This window comes from Chrysemys picta, chromosome 9 (assembly GCF_011386835.1).
Source record: "Chrysemys picta bellii isolate R12L10 chromosome 9, ASM1138683v2, whole genome shotgun sequence".
Taxonomy (NCBI): Eukaryota; Metazoa; Chordata; order Testudines; family Emydidae; genus Chrysemys; species Chrysemys picta.
In genome coordinates, this window is record NC_088799.1 from 104,498,104 (window position 1) to 104,512,756 (window position 14,653).

The window sequence follows — 14,653 nt, forward strand, 5'->3', positions numbered from 1 at the left end:
CGGACCCCCGCCCCCCACGAACCCCCCCCACTTCTCCTCACCCGCCGGGCCCCGCCCACTGCCGGGCACCCCCCCATGGCCCCCTCCCCTCACTGACACCCTGACTCTCCTCATCCCCCGCCCCCCACGGACACCCCCACTTCTCCTCACCCGCCGGGCCCCGCCCACTGCTGGGCACTCCCCCCATGGCCCCCTCCCCTCACTGACACCCCCGACTCTCCTCACCCCCCGCTCCCCACGGACACCCCGACTCTCCTCACCCGCCGGGCCCCGCCCACTGCCGGGCACCCCCCAATGGCCCCCTCCCCCCACGGACAACCCCACTTCTCACCCGCTGGGCCCCGCCCACTGCCGGGCACCCCCCCATGGCCCCCTCCCCTCACTGACACCCCCGACTCTCCTCACCCCCCGCTCCCCACGGACACCCCGACTCTCCTCACCCGCCGGGCCCCGCCCACTGCTGGGCACCCCCCCATGGCCCCCTCCCCTCACTGACACCCCTGACTCTCCTCATCCCCCGCCCCCCACGGATACCCCAACTCTCCTCACCCCCCGCCCCCCATGGACACCCCGACTCTCCTCACCCGCCGGGCCCCGCCCACTGCCGGGCACCCCCCCATGGCCCCCTCCCCTCACTGACACCCCCGACTCTCCTCACCCCCCGCTCCCCACGGACACCCCGACTCTCCTCACCCGCCGGGCCCCGCCCACTGCCGGGCACCCCCAATGGCTCCCTCCCCCCACGGACACCCCCACTTCTCACCCGCCGGGCCCCGCCCACTGCCGGGCACCCCCCCATGGCCCCCTCCCCTCACTGACACCCCCGACTCTCCTCACCCCCCGCCGCCCCACGGACACCCCGACTCTCCTCACCCGCCAGGCCCCGCCCACTGCCAGGCACCCCAATGGCCCCCTCCCCTCACTGACACCCCCGACTCTCCTCATCCCCTGCCCCCCACGGATACCCCGACTCTCCTCACCCGCCAGGCCCCACCCACTGCCGGGCACCCCCCATTGCTCGCTTCCCTCACTGACACCCCCGACTCTCCTCACCCCCCGCCCCCCACGGATACCCCGACTCTCCTCACCCGCCAGGCCCCACCCACTGCCGGGCACCCCCCCATGGCCCCCTCCCCTCACTGACACCCCCGACTCTCCTCACCCCCCGCCCCCCATGGACACCCCGACTCTCCTCACCCGCCGGGCCCCGCCCACTGCTGGGCACTCCCCCCATGGCCCCTCCCCTCACTGACACTCCCGACTCTCCTCATCCCCTGCCCCCCACGGACACCCCGACTCTCCTCACCCGCCGGGCCCCGCCCACTGCCGGGCACCCCCAATGGCTCCCTCCCCCCACGGACACCCCCACTTCTCACCCGCCGGGCCCCGCCCACTGCCGGGCACCCCCCCATGGCCCCCTCCCCTCACTGACACCCCCGACTCTCCTCACCCCCCGCCCCCCATGGACACCCCGACTCTCCTCACCCGCCGGGCCCTGCCCACTGCCGGGCACCCCAATGGCCCCCTCCCCTTACTGACACCCTGACTCTCCTCACCCGCCCCACCAGGCCCCACCCAGTGCTGGGCACCCCCCAATGGCCCCCTCCCCTCACTGACACCCCCGACTCTCCTCACCCCCCGCCCCCCATGGACACCCCGACTCTCCTCACCCGCCGGGCCCAGCCCACTGCCAGGCACCCCAATGGCCCCCTCCCCTTACTGACACCCTGACTCTCCTCACCTGCCCCGCCAGGCCCCACCCACTGCCGGGCACCACCCATTGCTCCCTCCCCTCACTGACACCCTGACTCTCCTCACCCCCCGCCCCCCACGGACACCCCGACTCTCCTCACCCGCCAGGCCCCGCCCACTGCTGGGCACTCCCCCCATGGCCCCCTCCCCTCACTGACACTCCCGACTCTCCTCACCCCCCCGCCTCTTCTGCCCCACTCCCATAGGCCCCCTCCCCCAGGTACACTTCCACCTCACATGTGCACAGATCCCTGCTGGGCCCTGCCCGTTTATGGGGCCCCCCCAGGACCCCTTCCCCACCGCTCTGGACCCCCGCTCCACTGGGACCTGCCCACTTCCAGCATTCCCCACCTCACCAGGTCCACTCCCCCCCCCCCCCTCCTGGGACACCCCCAGCTCTCCTCACACCCCCAGACTCCCGCCCTGCTGGGCCCTCTCAACCCACAATACCCCCACGTCTCCTTATACCCCTGGGACCCACCCACTCCCTGGTATTCCCCATCCCTGTTCACCCATAGTCCCCCTCCCATCACCTCTCTCACAAACCCCATCCTGCCTGGACCCCTCACCCCCCATTCCTCACCCACACCCTGGACCCCTGCCCCCCAGACACCCCACCACCCTCTAGGGACACATTATCTCACACATATCCCTGTGGGGGGACCCACCCCCTCGTGGGGATCCTCCCTCCCCCAACACCCCATTCCACACAGTCCCCCTCCCCTCAGAAACAACCCCATCTCTCCTCACACATATCCCTGGACTCCCCAACCTGACTCTGCCCCGTCCCCCAGGAACCTGCCTACTCCCAGACACCCTCTTCCCCACCACTTCTCTCTCTCTCACACACACACGCACACCCTTCCACCGGCCCCACGGGGACCCTCCCTCACAGCCCGCCCCCAGAGATCACCCCTTCGCTCATACCCCCTCATCCTCCCCATTCTCCTAGGGACTCCCCAGTGACACCCCATCTCCCCTCACACCCTCCGAGACACCCCATCCCCCCAGACACCCTCCTGCATCTCCTCACACATCCTGCCCTCCTCTCCCATCCTCACACACACACCCCTCTTTCCCCAGGGACACCCCTCCATCTCCTCTCACACATACATACACACACACACACCTCTCTCTCCCTGAATAACCCCATCATTCCTGGACCCTCCCAGGGGCTGCCCACCGCTTCATACACACACTCCCCTCTGCTTCTGGGGACTCCCCATCGTGCCCCTCCCTCCCACACTCCCCTGAACACCCCCCATCCCCTCTCACACCGCTCTCCCCCCAAGGATTCCCCATCCCCTCTCACAAACACACCCCTCTTCCCCAAACATGTCCCATACCCTCTCATACACACAGCTCTCTCCCCCAGACCCCCTCCATCTTGTCACACATCCTCCTAGCCCCTGGAGACACCCCCATCCCCTCATGCACACACACCCCATCTTCTGTGGACCTCTCCATCCTCTCACACACCCCTCTTCACCTGGACACCCCCCAGAGACACTCCCCATTCCCCTACACACACATACCCCTTTCCCCCCAGGACACATCCCATCATCAAGAGCACACCCCATCATCCCCTCACACATCTTCCAGTCCCCCAGAGACATCCCGCCTCCCTCCCTCACACCCCCCATCTCCTGGGGATCCCTTTGTCCCCTCACACACCCCGTTTCTCCCCAGACTTCTTCCGTCCCGTTATACAACCTCTCCCTTCAGGGACACTCCCCTCCCCCACCCTACCTTGGATGCCCCTCACACACACACACACACACACCACCCTCGGGGATGGCCCCACTGCCTTGCACACCTCCCTGGTACATCCCTATCCTCTCTCACACACACATCATCCTTTCTGAACACTATTGTTTCCTGTCATTCCTCCATCCTCCACTCCTGTCATCCCTCATGAATACCTGTATCCTCTCACATGTACCCATTCCCACACATGAAAACCCCCATCCACTCTCTCACACACCCATCCCCTCTGGATGCTATTATTGCCTGTCACCCCCCACCCCTCACAACATCCATTCCCTTCCTTACCCATCATCTGGTGTGCCTCCTCTCCCCCATTCTCGTGGGTACACCCCCATCTTCCCCCATCCATTCACCCATCCTCCCCTTGTATACACACCCATCTCACTCTCACCCCCATCCTCCTGGTACACCCACCTCCCTTCACCCATCTGCCCAATTCCACACAACCCAATACCTTTCACATGCCCTCCTTATTGATTCTCCCCTGAGATTCCCATCAACCCCCTCAATTTACTTCTTGGGAACACCCCCATCCCTTCACCCATCCCCCACCACTCACTGATCCTCCCTATCCCCTCACACACACCCTTCACCACAATTCCACACATCTTTTGAGATTCCTTCCATCCTCTTCCCCTTAATTCCAGCTGAGATCCCCACACGTGCCCTCAATTTACTCCTTGGAAACATCCTCATCCCTCCTCACTCCAATCCCCTCCCAAGGACACTCACCTGCCCCCTCAATTCCCAACCCACAACTCCCCCCCCCATCCTCTCACTTGCTTCCCCACTCCTTCCCTGGGGAACCCCAACCCCTCACCCAACATCTCCCCCTCCAGTTTCATGCCCCCAAGGGGGGTAACCCAATAGGGAGTCACAGTGAGAAAGGGCTGCACTGCAGGCACCAAGAAAGTGAGACAAGGAGCTGGGACTGGAGTCAGAAAGGCAGAGGGCAGTAATAGGATACAGGGAGGAGGATGCATGGCTGAAGCTGCAGGGAAGGAAATGGATTTTAGCTGCAGTGTGTTAGATAGAAGAAGGGAGAGCCAGGAAGGCTGAAGAAGAGGCAATTACAGGAGTCCAGGCCAAAGAGAACCAAGGCATGACCCTGGGTTGTGGCAGCAGAGATGAAGAGGAAGAAAATGTTTAAAGATGTGATACAGAAAGACAAGATAACTTGGACAGGAGGAATGGGTAGAGTCACAAGATAACCTGCTTCACCAGCAATGCCAGCTCACCTACCTGTTCATCAACTTCTCACACCTTCCATGCCACCCCTTTTTCACTGAACACCTCCCTCAACTGATCTGGATGGCCAGTAACTGCCCTCTCCTGCTTTAAATCTCCACTCAAGTCTAGAAGAAATCTGCCAGTTGGTGTCAGCTGAGATGAGGGGGAGAAGGGAATAAATCATTTGCAAGATAGGAAAAAATACTTGCTTTATTGTATGTATATAAACAGTGTATCCCTCTATCCCCACCCTTCATATGACATATGTCTTAGATGGTAAGCTTCATAAGGCAAATGACTCTCTCCCTACATGTGCAGTACAATGGGGCCCTGATCCTGATTTTGACCTCTGAGGCCTATTTGCAATGTAAATATTAAATTATATACAAAAAAAAGTCAAAATATTAAGGTTGCAAAGTGAAACACTCAAAATCTAGGAAGCACTTGTGCATCCTTAACACTGGCCCTTTGTGTACAGAGCCATTAAACCCCAAGAAAGAGAGGGCCTCAAAGAGTAAGAGAGGGATCTATGGTGAGATTGAGGAGAATAAGAAAGGAGAAGAGACTGTTAGACATGGAGGGGAAGAGCAGAAGCAGGGGAGGAGGGGATCAAGGAGGGAGTTGGAGAAGAGGAGGTCAATGCGCTGGGCATAGAGAACTCATTCAAGATGTAGGAAAGAAGTGGGGCGCTAGAAAGCGAATTGGGATCACAGAGAAGTTTCCTCTGGGGCAGCAGTGCCCAAACCATGATCTATGCAGAACTTAATTGTCACATTCTCAAGAGAGCTAAAATATATAAATACTTCCCTGAAGTGATTTTCACCTCTTTGTGTTTTATTGATTTACACTCTAGCCAGTGGTTCTCAAGCTATGGGGTGGGTCTCCCAAGGGAGGCCAGAGAATGTGTCAAGGGAGGCAAGAGCTGTGTGCTTTTATTTTATTTTTTTTAATAGCTCTGGCTGTCAAGCCACCTACCCCCACCCCTGTGGCTTGAGCTCCTGAAGAAGGGCTGTGCCCACCCAGGAGGTGGGGAGAGCCAGAGCCCCACCCTGGGGGCTCAGGCTCTCCTTCCTTCCCCCCCACCCCCGCACATATCCTTCACCTGGAGGGGCGGGGCTCTGGCTCTCAGTCCTGGGGTGGCAGCAGCAGCACAGAAGTAAGGGTGGCAATAGGGCACTAAGTCTGTTGTGAAAAGTGATATTGACAAATCAGGGTGCTGCCTTCAGACCTGGGTGCCTGGCCAGCAGCCACTGCTCTCTGCTCTGCCTTCAGAGTTGGGTGGTAGTAATCGCTGCTCTCCGAGCTCTGGTCATATGTACTGGGGGGGAGGGGCATAAATGACTACAGGCACAAAGAAGGGGGGCCCCAATCAAATACGTTTGAGAACCACTGCTCTAGACTTAGAACAGTGTTTGTGTGTATACAGATGCAGGCACACACACAAATGCAATCAGATGGAGATAGTAGTAGTAGTTACCACTGGTATGTTATGGGGTTTGAAGGTACAGGCAGCTGGGAAGGAAACTGATCACGTCAGAGGAGACGGGTCTGTGCACATGGGATGGGAGCTAAAGCCTAGTGATCATCAGTGGGAGAGGAGATGGGGGAATGGGTAATGGCCAGTAGGAAGGAAAGTAAGGCTGGGCAGCCTCCAGTGGGAAGGGAAGTAGGGCTAATCCAATGGTAGAGCTATGACCTGGCAAGAGATGTTAAGATAACAAGAAGGGTTTCTTCATGTATTTTAGCAACAAGAAGAAGTCAAGGAAAGTGTGGGCCCCTTACTGAATGAGGGAGGCAACCTAGTGACAGGATGTGGAAAAAGCTAATGTACTCTATGCTTTTTTTGCCTCTGTCTTCACAAACAAGGTCAGCTCCCAGACAGCTGCACTGGGCAGCACAGTATGGGGAGGAGGTGACCAGCCCTTTGTGGAGAAAGAAGTGGTTCGGGACTATTTAGAAAAACTGGATGAGCACAAGTCTATGGGGCCGGATGTGCTGCATCCGAGAGTGCTAAAGGAGTTGGTGGATGTGATTGCAGAGCCATTGACCGTTATCTTTGAAAACTCAGGGTGATCGGTGGAGGTCCCGGATGACTGGAAAAAGGCTAATATAGTGCCCATCTTTAAAAAAGGGAGGGAGGAGGATCCGGGGAACTACAGGCCAGTCAGCCGCACCTCAGTCCCTGGAAAAATCATGGAGCAGGTCCTCAAGGAATCAATTCTGAAGTACTTAGAGGAGAGGAAAGTGATCGGGAACAGTCAGCATGGATTCACCAAGGACAAGTCATGCCTGACTAACTTAATTGCCTTCTATGGGGAGATAACTGGGTCTGTGGATGAGGGGAAAGCAGTGGATGTGTTGTTCCTTGACTTTAGCAAAGCTTTTGATATGGTCTCCCACAGTATTCTTGCCAGCAAGTTAAAGAAGTATGGGCTGGATGAATGCACTTTAAGGTGGAAGAAAACTGGCTAGATCGTCCGGCTCAATGGCTCCATGTCTAGTTGGCAGCCGGTTTCAAGCGGAGTGCCCCAAGGGTCGGTCCTGGGGCCGGTTTTGTTCAATACCTTCATTAATGATCTGGAGGATGGCGTGGACTGCACTCTCAGCAAGTTTGCAGATGACACTAAACTGGGAGGAGTGGTAGATACACTAGAGGGTAGGGATAGGCTACAGAGGGACCTAGACAAATTAGAGGATTGGGCCAAAAGAAACCTGATGAGGTTCAACAAGGACAAGTGCAGAGTCCTGCACTTAGGACGGAAGAATCCCAGTCACTGTTACAGACTACAGACCGAATGGCTAGGAAGCAGTTCTGCAGAAAAGGACCTAGGGGTTACAGTGGACGAGAAGCTGAATATGAGTCAACAGTGTGCTCTTGTTGCCAAGAAGGCTAACGGCATTTTGGGCTGTATAAGTAGGGGCATTGCCAGCAGATCGAGGGACATGATCATTCCCCTCTATTCGACATTGGTGAGGCCTCATCTGGAGTACTGTGTCCAGTTTTGGGCCCCACACTACAAGAAGGATGTGGAAAAATTGGAAAGAGTCCAGCGGAGGGCAACAAAAATTATTAGGGGGCTGGAGACATGACTTATGAGGAGAGGCTGAGGGAACTGGGATTGTTTAGTCTGCAGAAGAGAAGAATGAGGGGGGATTCGATAACTGCTTTCAACTACCTGAAAGGGGGTTCCAAAGAGGATGGATCTAGACTGTTCTCAGTGGTACCAGATGACAGAACAAGGAGTAATGGTCTCAAGTTGCAGTGGGGGAGGTTTAGGTTGGATATTAGGAAAAACTTTTTCACTAGGAGGGTGGTGAAGCACTGGAATGGGTTACCTAGGGAGGTGGTGGAATCTCCTTCCTTAGAGATTTTTAAGGTCAGGCTTGACAAAGCTCTGGCTGGGATGATTTAGTTGGGAATTGGTCCTGCTTTGAGCAGGGGGTTGGACTAGATACCTCCCGAGGTCCCTTCCACCCCTGATAGTCTGTGAATCACTAATGGGTGGGAAGTGTCTATTAGACAATCTTTCTGATAAGAAGTTGGTTCCACGTAATGAAACATTAGGTGAAGTAGCAGCATTCTTGAAGGTGGAAGAAAGAAAATGAATAATGGTGATGGAAGGAGTGAGACGAGGAGACAGGCTGGGATCCAGGATTGGAGGCAGTCAGAAGCTAGGAGACGTCACAGGTGAACACAAAGTTCACGGTAGCAAAAACTCAGGTGTTAGGAACCCTCGTTGTAGTCTCACAGCTTTATGAGAACTCCCTCCAGCCTTTATTAATCTATCCGAGTAGAAACAGATTGTTTTTCTATTTAAATAGTATTTAAAGTTCAGTTATTGTCAACAAAATATGTACATCCAAATCAGTGCTACTGTCTTTGGGGACCACATAAGCTTATTCTATGTTTTAGTTGTGTTGGTTTTGTAAGGCTTGGGAGAAGGAGCCCATACTCCATTCTGAGCCGATTTAAGATGGAGTCACCGAGAGCTGATAAAAATTGAGCCCACTATAATAGAATAAGAATCTAACACCAGGCATGCTGGGAAGAAATTGAACTCTTTTTCCAGTCCCACCTGGTCTGGGTCAGTGTTTCAGCGGTCACATGGCAGTAGTCATTATCAACTGATACCAGTGGCTGTTGTTATACCCACAATGCGATGTTTACGGTCACTCTTCAGAGTCTAAGTCTATGTCCACACTAGCAATTTGTTGGACGGAGGTGTGGGAAAAAAAAAAAACCACCCCGACCAACATAAGTTTCACAGACAAAAGCACAGGTGTGGATAGCGCTATGTCGGTGGGAGATGCTGCCGACATAGCTACTGCTGCTCATTGGGGGTGGTTTAATTATGCTGATGGAAGAGCTTTGTCCCGTCAGCATAGAGCAGCTACACAGGAGACCCTGCAGCAGTGCAGCTGCACCACTGTAAGGTCTGTAGTGTAGACATAGCTTAAGACTTCTTTCACTCACCAAAATCCCCACAATGGCTAAAGATGGGATTTTCAAAAGCATTGGATATTGCCGTAACTGCTCCCATTTAAGTGAATGGGAATTTTACCATTTGTTTCACTGGGAATAGTTAAGCCAATACCCTTTGGAAAAATCCCACTCTAATTCTGAAAGCTCCAACCCTGGCCTACAAGTGTGAGCTAGGGTTGGAGAAGAATTTAAAACAGAATTTAGAGGAATGACAATCTGCTCTGAGCCTGCTCCTGGGCACCTGCTAACAAAGCTCTTCCACACCCAAAGTTGCACCAGTTTCACTAAATCAGTGTAACATCCCATCTTTAGACCCATTCTACACTTAAAATTTAGTTTGACATAGCTATATTGCTCAGGGATGTGACAAAACTACACTGCTGAGTGCCATAGTTATGCCAAGTTAACCTCCAGTGTAGATGCACCTAGGCTGATGAAAGGATGCTTCTGTCAACCTAGCTACCATTGCTTGGTGAGATGGTGTTCCTACACCTGCAGAAAAAACCCTCTGTCACCGCAAGCTGTGTCTGCACTATGTGGTTATGCCAGTATAGTACGCATAGTATAGACATGGCCTGAGTGAAACTGGTACAATTCTGAGTTCAGACAAGCCGAAAGTTGCTCTTGTTCTGTACTGAAGGTTCAACTGCCTTTAGCTCCTGCCCTTTTGACTGAGCCCTACAGAAAACTGTCCCCAGCCAAACAATAGCAGTACAAAGGGGCAACTCAGCCCACCTTCAGAACTTTGAAATGTTAATGCCATTGAGCACAGGCAATTTCTCAGATCTTCTATTCTCCTGGGATTTGGTCAGTGTTGTTCTCATGAAACCCCCACACATGCTGAAACATCACAGAGGTCAAGAGGAATGTCTCCTCCACTTCACACTGCTAGTGCTAGTATTACAGAGATGGAATCTACATGCTGGGGGATGCAGTGCCTCCTAGCTTCTCCCTTTGATGCTAGCTGCTACTGCTGCTTATATTGTAGCAGGTGCATCTGCACACATGGGGCTTCTGTAAGACTAGCAATGACTGCTGATCTCCTGAGAACTCTGGTGAAGCTAATTCCCCCCCACCACCAAAAAAAAATCAAGGAAATTAAATGCAAAAAGACTCCATTAATGCAACATTAAGGCTGTGAACATAACTGCACAAGAATTAGGTAAGGGAAATGTTCCCTTTTTTGTTACAGTTAAGTCTTACTAATAGAGTATAACATTTAGTACAAAGTGCTCTTACCAGGCCTAATGTGCATTGTAAACTACGAGGTGTTCACATAGTTATGTGATGCCACATGCCAGTTAGATATCAGACAGGAGGTGTGTGAATCACTTTTTCTCTTGAGGCAGCTCTGACCAAAATTACTTGTGTCAGGCTTGGTCTACACTATATACTTACTTCTGTATAACTATGTCGCTCGGGGTGTGAAAAATCCACACACCTGAGTGACGTAGTTATACTGATCTTAACACACACACACACACACACACACACACACCTGTGTAGACAGTGCTATTTCGGCGGGAGAGCTCCCGCCAACATAACTACCGCCTTTCGCAGAGGTGGATTATTAAGCCAATGGGAAAGCTCTCTTCTGTTGGCTTGGAGCATCTTCACCAGACACACTGCATTGGTGCAGCTGCCCCAGTGTAAATTTGTAGTGTAGACCTGCCCTCAGTTTAGCTCTCTGTTTGAAATATGTGAATTGGAGTTTTCTACCAGGCAGGAATGTTAAAAGTTAGCCAGTATCCTGCCTCCCAGATGAGCCATCATTCCTGGCCAGGAGGTAGAGTTCTGGGAAAGCAGGGGTTCGTTCTCTTGTAGTGCTGGGGAGTGGAGCAAAGATGGATTTTCATCCTCCCTAACTCCTCATCCTGAAACTACCAGGCCAGGGTGAGCAGTAGCCCTCTCAGCATGCAAAATAGGGACTGATGACAAAACATGGGAAGTGTCTCCAACATGGGGCACTGCTTACCCAAAGTATATATTAAATGGCACATCATTTGGGGGGTTCTGTTAATTATTTTCAATAATACCTTTGTTAAACTACTGGTTGTCCTGTGTTACATTCCTTCCCTTTCTCTGTGTATACATTTTCCTAGGAGTCTGTTTCCCACAGAGGGACACTGTCAACTTTGGGCATAAAAAATAAATAAATAAAAAACAAAATTTGCACCACATTAACTATAACTGTATGATTAAAGCAGTACCATCTCCCTAGGGTGGATGCAGTTATATTAGTGTAGAGGTGCTTTTATTCCTGTACACAAAGGGGAATAACTACTTGTTTAAGTCACCTTTATAGTGGTTTAACTGAATATACAGTAGGCTTTTACTTGTTAGCAAAATAATTATACAAGTCACATCCATAACCAAAATAGTTACATCAATAGAAATTTCAGCTGTTGACCAGGTCTTAAAAATGTTTTGGTTGAAAACACACACATTTCCTTACCTGTGTTTTCCAGTTGCTTCTCCTCCACCCATCTCCTATCCTGCTGCTGCAGGCCCTAGGAGGGTTTCCCTGAGCTGAACTGTATTCCCACTACTGTCACCTTTGCTCCCCTCCACACTAACTGTACAACCTCTGTCCCCAGCCAGATTGTGTAACCTCATCACCTTTCCTGTGGAACACTCTACCGCACGCCCCCCCCCCCCCCCAAAAAAAAAAACCCACCTGTGCCTGCAGCCAGGCAAGATTACAAGTCTGGTTAATAAAGGTAATAGTACTGATAGCACTTTTGTAAAGCAGCTAAGTACTGCACAACATTCTGATTAAAAACAAGCACTAAACAAAATCAACATGGGTCATATTAAATATATTCAGAGCTAACAGATAAATATGAAAACATACTTGTTCATTAACTATTATCAACTGGGGGTTGCTCAGGCCTTGGTTCTTGGCCCAATGCTATTTAATATTTGTAATCAATGATCTACAGTATAAAATAATTGATAAAGTTTACAGATGAGACTAAGGTTGGTGGATTAGTAAATGAGGGTGACAGATTACTGTTTCAGAACAATCTGGATCATTGTAAACTGGATGCAATCAAACTACATGTGTTTCTGACTGAGCTTGTGAAGTTCTCACTCAGCATTTCTCTGTCTGTAACACAATCAATTCCAAAATTTCAGGGAATGCTCTAGGCATCAATGGCCAGAACTGTATTGATTTGGGGGGGGATATCAGAAAAATGGGGGAGACACAAAGCTCCTGTCCGCTCTTTAGCACAGCCAACCAATGCAAGCACCTCTGCAATGGACTACAGATCAAACAACTCGTTGATGGCACCCGTTAATGCCTTCTAGCATAACAATACTCCTATTTCATTGCTGTGTATCTTCCCAACAGAGTTAAATCATTCAGGATGTCAAAATGTTAGTCTCCCAGACAGAAAGAACAACTGTGAGGGAATGGAGGTGGTGGTGGGGGAGGCTGGGATGTGAACGCAGCCCCTGGCATGAGGGAGGAGAGAATGAGGATCCTGGTATGGGGGAATGGGAAAATGGAGCACAAAAAGCCACTCATGGGGAGACTGGGGGAACTTGGTTTGGGGAAGGGGCTCACACAGAGCCCATGGCATGCGGGAAAGACAAAAACCCTATCATGCAGGAAGAGGGGAGATGGGGGAAGAGGCTAATGAGATTTCACACAGTCTCTCTGACGTGGGGGAAGAATGGGGGACTCTGGAATGGGAAAAGGGGGCCACAGAGAGCCCTGGCATGGTGGAGGAAAAGGGAATGAGGGCACATAGCATCCCTGGCTGGGGAAGATTGAAAGACCCTGGAATAGGAGAAATGGGGGGCATAGGGGAACGAGAGTAATGGAGCACACAGAGACACTTCCGTGAGGAGAATGGAAGGCCCTGGAATGCACACAGAACGCCTAGTTGGAGGGAGATTGTGGGAAGTTGCAACAAGTTCCTGAAATAGAGGGGGATGGGAGGGTGACACCCACCCACAGCTCTTGGGGACAGGGAGAATGAAGGATGCTAGTAGGAGCTCCTGATGTGTGTAATGTACTTGGCCTACAGAAACTACAAAGCATGCAATCCTCTACCAATACTTCCAAATACAAGGTCTTACATCTAGAACACAGAATTCAGGTCACCCAGGGTCAGGGACTGTACCCTGGAACACAGTGACATCAAAAATAATGTAAAAAGAACAGGAGTACTTGTGGCACCTTAGAGACTAACAAATTTATTGGAGCATAAGCTTTCGTGGGCAGTAGCCTGTTCTTTTTGCAGATACAGACTAACATGGCTGCTACTCTGAAAAATAATGTAGGGGCCCATTGTAGGTAACCAGTTGATTATGAACTCCCAGAGCAAAGCTGTAGCAAAAAGGACTTAACACAGTCCTTAAACTGGGGCATATACTTCGGGAGTAGGGAGGTTACAGTACCCCTGCATACCACATTGGGGAGATTGTTACTGGATTACTGTGTCAACTACTGATGGATGCATCCTTTAGAAAGAATGCTGAAAAACTGGAGAGGGTTCAGAGAAGAGCCACAAGAGCAAATTGAGGAGTGGGAGACTTAAGATCAATCTATTTAGTTTATCAAAGAAGCTACTTGGTTGTGATCTATAATTACCAACACAGGAGAAAATACTGGATAATAGAGGGAATCTAGCAGACAGAGACAGAATAATATCTAATAACTGGAACTTGAACTCAGTAAAGTTCAAATTGGAAATAAGATGCAAATTTAATTACCTATTAGAATAATTTTGCCAAGGGATGCAGTAAAATCTCCATCACATGGAGTCTTTAAATCAAGACTGGGTATTTTTCTAAAAAGATCTGCTCTAGTGGGAAATACGGAGTGACATTGAATGGCCTCTGTTACTCGGGTTAGGCTAGATGAACACAAGGCTCCTTTTGGCCTTAGTATCCTCTGTATCTCACGCCCCTGCTGCCTACCACTCAACGATGAGCTCTCTGAGGCAGGCTGATATTTAATCCCTGGCTGCTGGGCTGTGGGGTAAATGGGAGCTAGATCCACAAACAGGCCTTAGGATCTACATTGCAAACCCTAACTTTACAGACCCTGTTAGTCTGTATCCGCAAAGGTGCCACACGTACTCCTGTTCTTTTTACAGACCCGGCCACCTAGCGGCATCAGAGCCCCCGATGGGTGCCCGGGCTCCCAGACACTGCCGTAGCAGAGCGAGAGGCTGAAGGCCCCAGCAGCACGCTGGGCAGGAGTCCCCGCAGCGAGCCAGCAGGAAAGGCCCGGAGAGGGACGGGGCCTAACCCGGGGCCTGAGGAGGTGCCTCCGAGGGGGCAGCTGAAGCTGCTCCACGCCGTAGGAGAGGGACCGGCCGGGAGCGAGCGAGCGGGGCCGCGCAGACCGGGCCGGGCCGGGCGCGCTCCCCGGGGACCATGGCGCTGTGGGACAGAAGCGGCCCT